This window comes from Ambystoma mexicanum, chromosome 2p (genome assembly GCF_040938575.1).
Source record: "Ambystoma mexicanum isolate Mex_15411 chromosome 2p, UKY_AmexF1_1, whole genome shotgun sequence".
Lineage (NCBI taxonomy): Eukaryota > Metazoa > Chordata > Amphibia > Caudata > Ambystomatidae > Ambystoma > Ambystoma mexicanum.
The window spans coordinates 230548560-230563416 of NC_090923.1; the positions used below are offsets into that span (position 1 = coordinate 230548560).

The 14857-nt window shown below is 46.7% G+C and overlaps 1 protein-coding gene across 3 annotated transcripts in view; it reads left to right on the top strand.

Annotated features, from left to right (window-relative positions):
* Nucleotides 1–14857, top strand: part of SUMF1 (sulfatase modifying factor 1) — a 901271-nt gene that overhangs the window by 576031 nt on the left and 310383 nt on the right. The gene's annotated exons all lie outside the window — the stretch shown is intronic.

A 14857-nucleotide genomic window follows, 5' to 3' on the forward strand; every position in this document is an offset into this window, starting at 1 on the left:
TTTTTAACTCAAAGGACCCAACACATTGTCTGGAGCTGACTGAGGTCTCTGGGCAATCATTTGACAGAATACTTGAAAACAGGGAATATATATACAGGAACGTCATGTGCTGGGTCTGCTTCAATGGGGATGTATGGGATTTATAAAGCATGCACATACAAGGGAAGCAAAGGAGTGCTTTTTATCTGAGATACACACAGGGGGGTACATGTGCGGTATGAGGGTAGCAGAGATATATGGAATGGGTAGTGATGTGACTAGTGCTGTGTGCTGCTATGCAGAGGTCATTTGTCTGCGTTAGAGGTGAAGGGGACAGACTGGGAATTCTACCCGAGATTATGCAGGAGGAAGTGTTTTGTCACATTTACCTCTCAACCGGTTCAGCATCAAAGAAGGGTATTGAACAATATTTTTGGAGGACAATGCCCCTTGAGTTTAATCTAGACAAGCCTTTACTGGGAGGTGTGACAAATCCCAGGATATCTGTCGCGCCTACCCTTCCCCATCCCTCAGCTTCCACACGCCCCCCCTTCAGTTTCCAGCCCCACTCCCGTTCATGCCCCGCATAGCTCCTCGGTCCCGCCCAATACCTATGTTCCCCTCCCAACAGCAGCGGGGAGACAAAGGCACCCATGGCGTATGTGGTCACGCCAGCGCTGGGGAACGCCAGCTTACAACTTTTCCGGCTGATACAGACCGCCGCGATTACTGGTTGGAACATCCCAGTCACGTGATCATAAGCAGCGTCGTTCGTATTGACTCACGACGTTGCCGGTACGATCACGTGACCTGTCCCGTGGACAATCACGTGACCAATTAAGGAAGTAGCCAGTATAAAGAGCTGCCGGCACCGCAGAACCACGCTTCTCAGCTGTTGTTTTTGGCTTCTGAGTGGCGTTACGGTTATTGGTGTGTTTGCCTGGATTTATGGACTTTTGCTTACGGACCTTGGATTGCTTTTTGATTATCCTCCTGGATTAGGCGCTTTAGATACTTTTGGTTACTTGGTTCATGAACTACTGCCTTGTCCCACGGATTGTCTTGCATCAACCCTTGAACTTTGGAACTCTGTACACTTCGCTTGGGAAGTCCAACACCTCTTCCTCTAAGGTGCAAATAACATCACAGGTCTCTACAGGTAGCAACTAATACCAGTCATCTTGCTGTTGTTGGGCTCCCCATTCCCTGGCATCCATCATAGGGAGAGAGCACACGGGGGGCTTTCCTTAATACATCTCCACAGGCTATTTTGGTAGGTGTAATTCTAATTCCTTACATTAACGAGTTGTTTACTGTCATAGTTGTGTCCTATTCTCACTTGATTGCCTGTTCCTTTGCAGCTGCCTGATTACCTGAGCCACCTGAGTTCCTGTTTCTGCACCTGTGGCCTCAATAACTGGCCAGGCCGCTATCCGAAAGTCCCCCTGGGGGTGGTGCTCAGCGGGCAGATCCCTATGGAACTAGTGACAACCATATTGGGAGAACATGGTATCCCTATAACACCCCCACTTCTCCTTCACGCCATCCCTCTTCACCAATACCCTCCAATCCCATGTTCTTCTGTAGTAAGCCAGAAGTAGAAAGTACTGAGATGAGGAAGATCTCTAGTGAGTCACAACATCATAATTACAATCAGCACTGTAATGAGAAGGTGTAGAGCAGTACAGAGTACCTCCCAGAACCACTTTGACCATTTTAGTGGTTCTTGACAGCTGATTGGAAAGAACCAAGTTAAAAGCGAAGAAGGACTTGACAAAGTCAAGCTCGCCCTGGAGGAACCGCGAGACTGAGTACGTTCAGGAAAGGAGAGAGGCAGACTGGGGAGCTGAGAAAGGAAGAGGTTGCTGTCACGCTGGTCTGGTGTGCAGAGACAGCGCGGCAAACAGCAAGGAAGATGCTCCTGACATCTCCGAAGGTCGGCACCCATAGAGGAACGGTGCCACGTGTAAAAAAAATAAAAGCAGAGGCGTCTGTGCCCAGAGGCAAGAGAAGAAAGTGGGGGAAGCCCCACGACCCGAGCCCATCACGGGCCACAAAATAAGGTCCGCTGATGGATGTGGAGGCACCGGGGCACCTGTAGAGTGGCTGAAGCAACTTGAGGGGAGCAAGTAAACAGAAGAAGCCACATGATTGGGTCTGGGACCCTGATGGAAGTCAAGGGACATTTAGAAAACTAAAACGAGATAACTGTTAGCATAACAGTGAAACAAGTTTAGCAGTGTACTGATGAAAACACGCAGTGCATGTCTGGTTCCCACACCCATATAAAACAAAGCCTGTGTGTGAAATCAAGAATCCGCAAAAAGAACCGCGACAGTGATCTACATTAAGGCAGTACTTGGCATGGGAGTAAATTAAGTCTGTATGTGACACCCCAACTTGGAAGTGCATCCGAGCTACTCTTCTTCATCGTAATACCTAGTAGGAGGAAACAAGGTCTGCCAACTAGGGGCAGGGAACCACCACAGCTCAGAGTCTCCTCCAAACTCTTTTTCTTTGCAACTGTGCCTGGTGAAAAGGAAACGGGTTTGCCAATCTGGGTCAGGGACCCAGACACGGAGAAGAAGCCTGAGAAGGGCCAACTAGGGAACAGAGATTTCCCCAACAATTGTTGAACTGTTCGCGCCTTGAAACACTTGTGTATAGGCGCGTTACAAATGCCATATCATAGCTGTATTTGAATCCTGAAAAAGGCTGGCGCAGGGAGACACCTCCCCCCACCCCCAGCAGTTGATGAACTTTACAAGAAGCCCAAGTAAGGCCTGGAATGGAGATATTCCCCAACACTTGAGGAACTGAAGATTCCAGAACTGTCTGGGGAAGGGAGTCACTTCCTTTGGACTACACATATCTTCTTTTTATTTAGTTTAAACTTAGACTGTGTGGGACAGAGTTGGGATTCTGACTGGGACTTTTGTTTTTGGACATTCTGACACTGTCACTAGTCATTTTGGTTGAGGCAGAGAAACCCCTTTGAGTTAGGGCAAGATAGGGTTTTCTTTTCATTTTTTCTCTTAAATAAACATTTCTGACTTGCAAGATGGCGGCAGAGGGGAGAGCTGTGTGTTGAGAGCACTCTCGCCCCCTGGGACCTAGAACAATGAAGAAATAGTAAGAGTGTCTTCCCCGAGTGGGGATACGAAATCGGGAGCAGCGGAGGTGGGGAGGAGCAGGCGGGACTGCAGGAGGCCAGCAGTGCCTACTGAACTGGCTCCCTGTTGGGGGTGAAGCTGGGTGAACCGATAACAGAGTAGGCGACCAGCATGGGGAAGGAGCAAATCACGCTTTTCTGGAGCAGCATGCTTGGGGGTGCATTGAGGAAGAGCTAAAGACCACGCAGAGACCAGACAGGGTGGGTGTCGACTGGTAATGGTCGTCCTCTGGTGTGAAGCTCAGCAGCGGAGAGGACAGGGGTGCTGTCGGTCCACTGGTAGAAAGAGAGTCTTGGTTTATCTGCCATTGAAGCCCGCGACGAGGATGAGCTGAAGTAGAGAGGACTTGTGGTGCGGTGGGGCTGCTGAATGACTTGGCGGTGGCCCCATTGAGCAAGGAGTAGGTGCAACAACGAGCTGGTGGTACTGGACCTTTCCCAGAACCACCCACCACCTGGAAGGAGAGGGCCCTGCTGTGCGCCCCATGCCCCCGGATTGAAGTGAGAGTACACAGAGCATAGGGAGCCCACAGGTGCTCTCAGATATGGTGAGGAGTGGGGTTGAGGAGCCGGGACACCCACATAAGCTCCCCCCTCCCCAGAGGGACAAACACAGGGAGGTGAGGGCAAGCGGGGCCACTGAAGAAAGGCATTGCTGTAACACCGGGGGGGAAGGACCCTGTGGGATAAGAAACCCTGAGTTGTGGGGAAGCTGAGAAGTTGGGCACCAACCCAGCCAGGTGCTGGAGGCAAGGAGCCGGGGGCACTCCAGCCTAACGGGTCATTTGGACAAGTAGGGGGAGCAGAACAGGACCCGGGAAGCCTGTCCAGGAATACAAGGGTGAAGAAAAACCGGGGGGCAACACCTTCCCAGCCCACCACTAATACCAGAGAGGTCTGACTGCAGGAGCGATGGCCAAGAGGAACAGCGGATGGAGACCAAAGCTGAGTATTTTAGGTGGCCTACAGGCAAGGAAGCAGAGGGGAAGAGTAACACTGAGCCCCCAATGAATGGGGGGCTCTCAGAGAGGCAAAGTGAGGGAGCCCCTGTGGCCCTGGGGCAACGGACAGGGTAGCCAAGGTGAACAATGGGGGGATTGGAGGAGAGGAGGGGCCTGGACCCCGCACCCCCCCTCTGCCCGTCTGTTCTGCACACATATCCAAAAACAAGGGGTAGGACTTGCAGGCGGCTCCCAAGTCAGTGAAAAAGTCACAGGAGGGAAACACTGGGTGGCGATGGGGGTTGGGTGGGTTCAGGGACCCTCCAGTGAGGAGGAGCCCTGCAACATCGCGGAACCCATGAAGGATCAAGTGGGGACTCAAGAGGTCCTCCGCAAGTGCTTTCAGGACTTTTGGGATAAGAATCCAGAAACCATTCAATCCCATCTAAGCCAGACGCGTGCAGAACTCTCACACTCCCTACAGGAAGTGAAAGGAGACATAGCGAAACAGGAAGAGCGGATGGATGCAGCAGAGAACGCAATGCAAGACATGACAGAGGACACCCAGAAGATTGATGAGCTTGTAGACCAGGGTTATGCAGAACGTGGAGATCCAGAGTGAAGATTTAGAGAACCAATCGAGGAGATCCGATATTAGAATTAAAGATTGATGCAGTGGCGGATAAGGACCTGCGAGAAATGGCGGAGCATGTTCTGCTGGAGGAGGAGGATTGGTCTACATTAGAGCTGGATCACATACACAGAGTGGGGCCTAAGAGAGGAGAGCCTGGGGCCAGACTCAGGGATGTAGTGATTGCCTTGCACCAGTATGGGCAAAAGGAAAAGGTGCTTGCAGTCGCCAGAAGGGCTAAATCAATCAACTACAATGGATCGGAGCTCCAATTATTCCTGGACCTAACCTAAGTCACCCTGGTGAAGCGGAGAGCGATGGGGCCGTGGTGCGAGCTCTACAACGAGCGGAAGTACAATATAAATGGCTCTTTCCCATCGGATTATTGTTAGATGGGAGGGGAAACCTTGAGTCACCACATGCGAGGAAGGTCTGAGGGTCCTGTAGATGGAGGAGGGGTGAGAACCGCTCAAGATAAAAAGTTGGGAGTAGACAAAGTTTTCAAAGAAAGGTGCCAAAAAACGGGCCCAAAGTGGCCCGAGCAAACCCCCCTCCACCTCTTGATGAGGGGGGAGGAGCTGAGGGTTCTCATCCAGAGACTCAAAAGACTTCACCACGCTGATGAAACATGGGGGCGACAGAAATGCTTGTATGTACCACCCGAGAGGGGTTGATAAGGGGAGGGACCGGGTCGGGATAGGTAGGTGGACAGGTCTAATCTGGATTTCAGTCATGTGTCTAGGGGGACCTGCACAAGTTCACTCTGGGGTTTTAAGAGGGTTCAGCTCCCAGAATGGAAGACCGGGGAGGGGGGGGTTAGATTGTGGATGAGCCTGACCAGAGTGGGGAGGGAGAAGAGGGGGGAGTGACAGCTGAACGGAAATGGGGACCAAAGCTCAGGATCTCATAGCCAAATACCAAGCTTTAAGTTGATCACTCTCAATGTTGTGTCTTAACTCCCCAGTAAAGAGGAGAAAAGTGGTGCAATTTCTGGGAAGGGAAAGGCCACACTGGGTAGCGCTTCAGGAGACGCATATTTAGAAATCTGACAGGCTTAAACTTCAGTTGAAAGGGTATTCCTAGCTGATTTAGGCCAATGCTAAGGGTAAACGTGGCATAGTAGTGCTGGCTCTTCGCGCCCAGCCGGGACTGCTTGTTAGAGACTAAGGGGGATCCAGAGTGAAGGTATGTCATGGCAAATGTTATATGGGACGGAGAGGGTACACTCTAGCAATAGTATATGCCCCCAACACTGGGCAGGACGGGTTTCTGACGACCGTCATAGCCAAAGTTCAACAGTTTTGCGTAGAGTAGGATAGTGCTCACGGGAGCTTTAACCTGGCCTGGGACCCAGACAAAGATAGGACTGCAAGTATATACCATAAACAGGGGGCCCGACCAAGATGATAGAGGAAGGTTAGGGGAGGCTGGCTCTAGTGGACTCATGGATAGAATTGAAGGGAGAGGATTGACGGGAGAGATACCTTCTACTCCCACAGCCACAGGTCTTTTTCGAGGATTGATTGTGTGGATATTCTGCACTGTCTTGGGTCCGGTGGGAGAGGTAGAGCTGGGGGCAATAGCGATATCGGATCACACGCCCATCAGTCTTTCTCTGCACAGGAGGAGGGGGGACCAAGGACTTTGGAAATGGAAGTTCCCAGAACACCTGCTTATGGATCGGGGAATTTGTGATGACATGAGGCGGTGGATTGCAGATTTCTTTTCTACAAACAGCTCTCAGGGGACGGAAGGGCACATTGTATGGGACGCGTTTAAGGCCACCATGAGGGGGGAACTAATCGCTAGAAAGGAACAGAGAGATAGGCAGAGGGACTAGATGCAGAAGGAACTTGAGGACCGGCTTAAGCTGGTAATGGCCAAGATGAAGGATGCAGGTAATGCAATCAGGAAAGAATATAGGTTGATTAGGGGCCAACTTGAGGTTCTCCAAACCAGGAAGGCAGAACAATCCCTCCTATACCTGCAGCAAAATATTACATTAAAGCCAACAAGGTGGATAGGCTCTTGGCTAGACCGGTGAGGAAGAAGGCAGCGTCCAGGACCAAACTAAGGATTAGAGCAGGGCAGGGAGGGGAGTGCACCTCAAATGACGGCATTATGGACGCCTTTACGGAATTTCTTTCGAGCCTTTACGCAACTGAGTCGCCGCAGGAGAGGGCACAAAAAGAATATTTGGAGAGATGCCCCTACAGAATATTATAGTTGAAAAAAGGGAAGAACTGGATGGGAGTATCACCCCTGAGGAAGTGAGGGCCACTGTCTTGTCACTGCTGATGGGTACGTCCCGGGGCCGCATGGCTATTTGGGCAGTTTCTATAAAACATTTGGTTACCCTGGTTCAATTCTTTTGTGGGGATCAGACAAATGGCCCCATCTATGGAATAGGCTGAAGTGGTCCTGCTCCCTAAGCCCAGTAAGCATCTGGCACTGTGTGGGTCATACCGCTCCATAGCCCTCATTAACATAAGTGCAAAATTATACACTAAGATCCTGGTGTCCCGTCTGGATAGTTTACTTCCCAAACGGATCTGATCAATCAAGGTTTATCCAAAATAGGCAGACTTCAGACAACACGCGCAGTATATGACACCTTATAGAGAAAGCTACCTTGACTAACACCCCGGCAGCAGTCTTGGCCATGGATGCCGAAAAGGCCTTCAACCGGATGGAATGGACATTTCTTTTTCACACCATGGAGGCTATGGATAGGGGGGAAAGATTCACGAGTATGGTGAGGGCTAATTACAGGCACCCAACCCTTCACCTTGCTATTAATGGCCGGTTCTCTGAGGGGATACGGGTGTCCGGGGTATGAAACAGGGGTGCCCGCTCTCACCACAATCCATGTGGAACCCATACTTTCCCGTATGAGGGTAGCACCTGATGTTGGGGGGTGGGAGACAGGGGGATTCGTTTTGGGGGGGAGAATCACAAGGTAATTGCTTTCGCGGATGATATGTTAATGGCAGTCATGGCCCTGGAGACAACACTGCTTGGGATTGGAAGGGAGTTGGAGGAATTTGGCAGGTTTGAAGATCAATGGCCACAAACCGGAGCTGCTCAACCTGACTGACTGGGGAAAAGGGTGACACGCCTGAAGGAATGCCCATATGTGTGGGCCGTTGGGAGCGTTTGTTACCTGAGGGTACTCCTCACAGGATGAATGGGAGAGATGTACATGTACATGGCCAATTATCCACCTCTCGTGGAGAGGGTCAAGCAGCTATTGAGGAAATGGGGGGGCCCCCTATCAATATTGTGGCCAAGGGGAATAAACACTCTGAACATGACGATTCTCCTTACAATCTGAATGACACAAGGCCTAGTAAGATTGTTGTTTTGTCCTCCATCTGTCCTCTCTTCCTTATCTTGTTGCGCCTACAAACACTTGTGTACAGGTGCGTTATAAATGACTTATCATATCATATCAAGATCCTTTACTATTTCCAAGTGCTCCCCGTGAAGGTCCCAAAAACTTTTTTACGGAACTTCAGAGACATATGAGCAGGTTTATTTGGAACAACAAAAGACCTCAAGTGTCCATGAGGCTACTAATGGAGCCTACCCACAAAGTAGGTCTCGGGGTCCCACATTTTTACCTCTATTATTTGGCGGCCCAGATTAGGGTGGTAAGGGAATGGTTCAGAGCAGACCGGGACAAAGCATGGAAAACTATATGGACAGGGCGCTTGTGGGAAGGCCCCTAGAGGAAGTACTATGGTGTCCCAAGACGGACAGGCCCAAGAAAATGTATGTGTCTGATTACAGCTCTGGTGGGGGAGGCGTGGACTCCTTGGTTAGGCTGGTGGGTCTGACATCCTCCACAGCCCCGTTGATGCCAATATTTAGAAATCCACAATTTACTCCAGGGCGGGAGGTGGGAGCCGTTGGAAAGTGGTAAAGGGCGGTGTGCCGGGTGCTTCGGGACATGGTGGAGGGAAAGGAGGTTAAAACATATCATCAATGTAAACAAGAATTTGTGGGAGGGGAGAGGTTCAGATACTCTCAAATTAGGCATTGGCTAAAGAATCCTAGGGTCTTGGGCCGGTGATGAGGGATTTCGCCCTTTTTGAGATATATGTAATGACTAATACTAGGGAGGCTCGAATAGTAGCTGACCTCTACAGGATATTTTCTACTCCTAGGGAAACAGAGAAAAGGCCCTACATGAAACAATGGGAGGATACCCTGGGGCAGGAAATAGAAGGTGAGCAGTGGGTTCGCTTGTGGGGAGACATTCCCAGGCTTACCAGGGCGGTGCAAATCAGGGAAATGTGGATCAAGGTCATGGTGCAGTGGCACCTTACCTCGGTAAGACTTAAATGTTATCCAGCAGTATCTGACACATGCTGGAGGGGGTGTGATGCACCGGGTACCTGGGATCACATATGGTGGTCATGTGGGAGGATGCTGCCATTCTGGGAATATGTAAGGAAGGCGATGTCGGGAATATTTGGGATACAGGCCCACAATGACATTAAGAACGCCATGCTTGGGATGCCGTGTAATTTGGAGACCTTGCCCCACTAGCTATCAGAAGGCCTATATGATCCTTAGCCTAGCAGCAATATTACCGGTGGCCCAAAAATGAAAGAACTGGGCAGTGCCCAATAAACACGACTGATTGTCCAAGTTTTGGAACTTTGTCGCCCTGGTTTGAGTGACTTATTATGTGCAGGGGCCCAGCAAAGATTTGGAGCAGATTGGAACGTTCCTCTGTCCTCAAAGATTCTGGGTGTTGGAGTTGGTGTGAGGTCGGGAGGGGTAGTGTTTCGAAAAGGGAAATCAGCTGTCTTGCAGGGTTTATGGGGGAGTAGAGAGGTGGGAGAGGGGGGAATGTTATATAAGTTTGAAAATGGCAATTAAAAAGACCTTTTTTATTTTTTAAACAAAGAAAACGTTTCTGCTAATCACTCTGACCTGTGAAGTCATCATGAAGCAAGACACAGACAACAGATTCAAAGTTAAAATGATCAAAGAACTAGCGAAGGTACAAGTCTTACATTAAAACTGGTAGATAAAGGCAGAGCTCTTGTCCTTATGGACACCTCCCTGTATAATGAAGGCTGCCTCAAAGTACTTGCAGATCGTAATACTTACTTACCTTTAGACAACGATCCAATTGTCTCAATTAAAGAATGAATCAATCAGACTATCGACAAAGCTCAGGAAATGGAATGGATCTCGGAAAGAACCAGTTAATTTTGATTAACAAACATCTGGTAACTCCCGTATTTTATGGCTTACCCAAAATTTATAAAAATCAAACGGACCCACCATTTAAGCCGATAGTCGCTGGCACTGACAGTGTTTTTCAAACTCCAACCTTTGGTTCAAAAGACGGACTTAAAGATACGACACACTTTCTACAGACTATCAAACTATTCAGCATATACCAACCTAATTAACTACTATTCACAATTGATGTTAGTAGTTTATACACTTCCATCCCACATGACCAAGGGATTGGAGCTTTAGAATGGTTTCTATTGCAAGAAAACGAGATCAACATCCATAAATCATTCGCCATAGAATTGATTAATATCTTTCTCTACAATAATTACTTCCTCTTTAATGGCCAGTACTTTTTACAAACATCAGGTACCTCGGTTGGCTCTTCAGTAGCCCCCTCATACGTGAATATATTCATATACCACTTCGAAACCACCTATGTTCTTGAAAATCCAACTTGGAAACACGAAATTAAAATCTGGTTAAGGTATATCGATATCATCTTTGAAGTTTGGATTGGCACAGAGGAGGAACTTACAACTTTTTGGGAAGATCTCAATAATTGCTACGAGAGGATTAAATTTACAACCGAAATTGGCAAACCTTCCATCAACTTCTTGGATGTAACCATTGAATTGACAGAATCGGGTTTCAATACTAAAATCTACAGAAAACTGACAGATATGAACAGTTCTTTACATTACCAACATTTTCATCCTAAGCCTCTAAAGGAGAACTTGCCATACAGTCAATTACTAAGATTGAAAAGGATAACCTCGGATGCAGAAAAACTACAGGAAGAATATGGAATAATGAAAAAAATATTTACTGGGGTTTCCCCGAAGAATTAGTAAACAAGGCAATACTGGGGACAGAAGCACAAACTAGGGAAGAACTACTTGGGCACAAAACTAGTAGAAAGAAAACCAATCTCATACACACACTGAAATACTCAGGACAAAGCTTTGAAATTAAGCGCATTATTCACAAAAGTTGGGACCTCATCAGATCTGACCCAAATCTAAACCAACTCTTCCCAGAACCACCAATGCTTCCGTATAAAAGAGGAAGTAACTTCAGGGACAAACTGATAAGAGTGGAGAAACCCAAGCAACAGACCCAAACTGTCCTAAGCAGACAAAAAAACAGCACCTTCCCATGCTTAAACTCCCAGCATTGTTCTAGTGTAATAAGGGGTGACAATATACTTCAACCGAATACAGGGAAGAAAATACGTTTGAAACATTATGCAACCTGTGAGTCTAAAAATGTGATCTATGCACTTCGCTGCCCATGCGGAAAATACTATGTGGGTAAAACTGTGAGAAGAGCTAAAGAAAGATGGACTGAGCATAAATCAAACATCATAACTAAACATATCAAGTCACCAGTCTATAGACACTTCCGAGATCACCACCACAACATCTCACAAATGAGAGTTGTGATACTGGAAGTAGTACACCCTCTCCCAAAAGGCGGTGATTTACCTAAAATTCTGCCACAAAGAGAGCTATTTTGGATCCACTGTTTAGATGCTTTGAGCCCTTTAGGCATCAATGAGGACTAATACTTAGGACCTTTTCTATAGAGAACTGATGAAACATCATCTACACAATGTAGCAGTCCAAACATTTACACACAGTCTAAGTACCACCATAAGAGGCCCTTAAACATTTCTTTAGAACATTTCAGCTAAATAGGGAAACTAACTTAAAATGTTTCACAACTAAGTGTATATTGTGTATATAGAAACAGAGACCAATTTACATAGGTTGTATTCATTATGTAAATGTAAAGTCATAACATTTGTATAAAATTAAGGTGTTCTAAAATTAGACTGGGATCCCCTCTGAGGGACAGCATAACTGGAATTGGATCAACCTTGTGGTTACATTGGCCAGGATGTATTGTAATAATATGGACTGTCAAGACCTTGTTACATAAAAATAGAGAGACGCAAACTTAGGTGTCTGAAAAATAGACTGTGATCCCCGGTGTGGGGCAAGAGGGAATCTGCACGCTCGCCCTTCGCTCTTAAGATGTACCACAAAGTCAAGATACCACCGATCAATGTCTTGGTGACATTTCTTGCCAACAGAGATTTCTATTTTGACCAGTTATCATTTTTTAATAACGATGACAAAAGTTTCCATGAGACCTTTATAAATCTATGCACTCACACAGCCTAGTAAACTGTCAATCGACATTATTTAATATATCCAGGAGACTTGGATATGTTTTTTCACCCACACAATACAGTAGTCTGTCAACCAATATTATTTAACTCAAACGTCCACTAAAATGGATGATGGCCGTGAGCTTATATTTTCTTTTGAGTGTCTTGGATATTGGGTCACAGGGAGAACGCAAGTCCCCATTGATAGCTACCTCTTTATGGATACTGATATCACATTACCTTTAATACTTTACGAACACATGCGCCTTACGCATGCTCAGAATGACGTCACTTTCCATATTGTAAACAAATGACGTACATTTGTAGTTTGGTACGCTAGGTGTTGGGGCGGCTTGCAGGTCGTCCCTGACAGTATATGACTAGGCAATATAAAGAGTGCCCTCATTGGAGGTACCCTTAGAAAAAACTAGATCGAACGTAAATAACTATTTCGACTCTTACGCATGCGTGCTATGATGTCAGGCGCTTAAGACATATTCATTCCACGACTACATTCACTTCTAAACAGCAGTCCTTCTGGTTGCCCAGGCTAGGAGACACACAGAAGCAATCCCGGCTACACCGATGTAAGTACTATTGGGACCAATCTTTGAGTTTTCCCTGCACATTTGACCATCATGCTTACATTATTTTTACTCTTACAGAGAAATTACACCTTTTGTAGTTTTCCGACTTTGACACCGTTGGCCTTCCACATTGTAAGATCCACAGGAATCATCCACAATATTCTTACTAAGATGTAAGTACCATTAGTGTCCATTTTAGATCCTTCTGTTTCTTTGTACATCACGCTTAGGTTATCTTTATTCTTACAGAGAGGTCACGTCCAGTACTGGAAGACGTCTCTCTCTGAGCTTTTTGAGTCTGAATCTTCATGATCATCACTTCATGCAATTGGCATGAACAGGTATAAGCCAACCCTGAAAAGTTCGGGGCTTCTATTAAGCGAACTAAGTTGAACACATTACTTCTTGTTTATACAACTTTTAGCACCAAAAAGATTAGCCTGTAATTTTAGCAATTTTATTTGTCTACAGTTTCTATAAACCTTGTTACTTAACAAGGAAGAATATCACACATCACTGCAGGAATCTAATTGATCCAAATGGTCTGCAAAACATAAACAGCGCTTCAAGTAAGTTATCCAACAGTACCACTTACTAAGCTCCCTTAAAACTCTGATTGTACCAACCTAGATTATTTACAGACTTTGTTATTCCGGTTTTCCATATATATTGATTATAGACCTGGTCTATATTGGATCATCTATCTATGGTGCTACAACCATAGATACTGCTGTCCACATATTATGACCTATTCCTAATATTTCATCACATTCACCCTATTTCTTTTGGTCTAAACTACAGTTTTTACATTTCAGGTAACATACATTTGTATAAATCTCTTTCAGCATGAATCGTATGGATTCACCAGATTGCTGTCCTTTAGCTTAAGATGATTCCTAGACCATTTTTTCAACAGGAATACATCAGATTTCTTTTAGCAACCACAAGGTCAGCGTCTATCTTGCTTTACCTACTTTCTCAATGTTGACATACTCAATGTACAAGCGTTTAAGCTACTAACCGCAACAGTGGTGTTCATCATCAGTTACATTGTGATATTCAAGTATTTCCCTTCTAACACTGCAAAGAACTTTCCTTAAACACTAGATTGGCAGGTTTAGGTCTATAGGTAGACATGACATAGACAAGCTCCTTTGGGAATGATTCAGTTAATAAGATTTATTTCGTCGCACTTTCTAAATTTGAGTACTATTGATAAAAATGTTGTATGGCGGAGAATGTTAAAAATCAACAATCAATGTATCACTGGAACTAAGTGAAATAGACCCTAATTGGGTTTCTTTGTATTTTTTCCAGAATGTATCAATGATAGGATTATGCCCCTGAAGAAGAGTGTTTACTCGAAACGCGTTGAGGCAACACATTTTTTTTAAACTTCTTTTTATTGTTTTACAACATAAGAAAAAAGGGAAAGAACAAACAAAAAGACAATACCGCATTCCCCAACTCCCCCTTCCCTCTCCCTCCCCCCTCCCTCCCTCAAAGGCCGCCGCAGTATGTTCATATTCCATCGCCTCCTCGGGCGTGGCTCTAACAGCTGTCGCATTTATGGCAGAGGGACCAGTCCCTCTGCAACCTCCCTCCTCTCACTGGGAGTGTCCCCTACTCTCGTCTATGCATATATATGTTGGCCCTCCCCAGCAGGAGTTGCACTGTTCAGTGTCTGCGCAGGCCTCGGTCTGGCCTTCCTCTCCTCAGTCCTTCCTTTCTCTGAATTATGTGGTTCCCTCCGGCGTGGGCGGGCCAACGTCTTCGTTACCGGAGTTGCCCGGGTCGCTCGTGTCATCCCCGCTTCTGTTGCCGAGCAGGTCTTGTACTAAAGAGTTCCATGCCAATAATCTGGCCCCATTGTTACTCTCCCCCCTTTGAGTGGTTCTCGTCCAGACTGCCGTCTCTGCTATCGTCCATTTTTGTAGGTCGGCCCACCAGCCCTCCTTCGAGGGGCCTTCGCTCTTGTTCCATGCCATCGCTATGCGGCGCTTCGCCAATATTGTCATTAAGTCTTTCATTTTTGCTACATGTGACATCTGCCGGTGCCCCCTTGGGAACAGGCCCAATAAGTATGATGCTGGCGATCCCGCTGGCATGTATATG